The 743-nt window shown below is 35.5% G+C and overlaps 1 non-coding gene across 1 annotated transcript; it reads right to left on the bottom strand.

Moving 5' to 3' along the window:
* Positions 1-163: 163 nt before the first annotated feature.
* Positions 164-282, bottom strand: LOC128251355 (5S ribosomal RNA). Its single transcript, XR_008267098.1, has one exon. It is a non-coding gene; the product is annotated as a 5S ribosomal RNA (ribosomal RNA).
* Positions 283-743: the final 461 nt, after the last annotated feature.

Below are 743 nucleotides of genomic sequence, written 5' to 3'. Positions count from 1 at the left end.
GAAGCGGGTGGTGGCCTGGACTATATGACTAAGCAAACATTGGCAACAGTGATTTCACTTTGCAGAATAAAGCTGTAAATATGTATATTTGTGTGCGAGGCAAAAGCGAAAGAAGAGACAGACTTGAAGTAGAGAATACTTCTGAAATAAAAGAATGCAAAGATGTTTACAGCACCTAGGTTTCCCAAGCGGTCACCCATTTAAGTACTAACTAGGCTCGACTTTGCTTAACTTCGGTGATTAGACGAGAACCGGTGTTTTCAAAGTGATAACGCCGTGAACGATAGAGAGGTGTCATTCAAACCGTTTTCTGTAATACACCGTCTGAACATAGGAAATTGTTGTGTGGTTATGAATTGAATTTTTGTTTGGATCCTTGTTTGGATCCTTTTTAAAACGAGGGCCACATTTTTCATTAATGTTTTACGTAGTGTTTTTGGTACCGAAAGTCTTTCAAACTTCGTATACTTATCTATTTTGTGTTATAGAACAGAAAAATATTTTTGTATTCCAATTTATTTCATGTACAAAATTGTCTTATTTCGATAATTTCAACCAATCACTGACAAGTATTCAGTTGTTTACATTTACTCCTTTGGCAGATTAAGCAATGTAAAGCGTATTTAATCTCCATAGCTTCGTTTTATTTGCTTTTTTCATTTTAAATTTGCTTTAACCCTAACCCTAACTCTAACCCTAACCCTAGGGTTAGGGTTAGGGTTAATTGTTTCAGAATCGTTTGT

The sequence above is a fragment of the Octopus bimaculoides genome, unplaced genomic scaffold, assembly GCF_001194135.2.
Source record: "Octopus bimaculoides isolate UCB-OBI-ISO-001 unplaced genomic scaffold, ASM119413v2 Scaffold_234944, whole genome shotgun sequence".
Taxonomy (NCBI): domain Eukaryota; kingdom Metazoa; phylum Mollusca; class Cephalopoda; order Octopoda; family Octopodidae; genus Octopus; species Octopus bimaculoides.
This window is presented reverse-complemented; position numbering and strand designations above follow the sequence as displayed.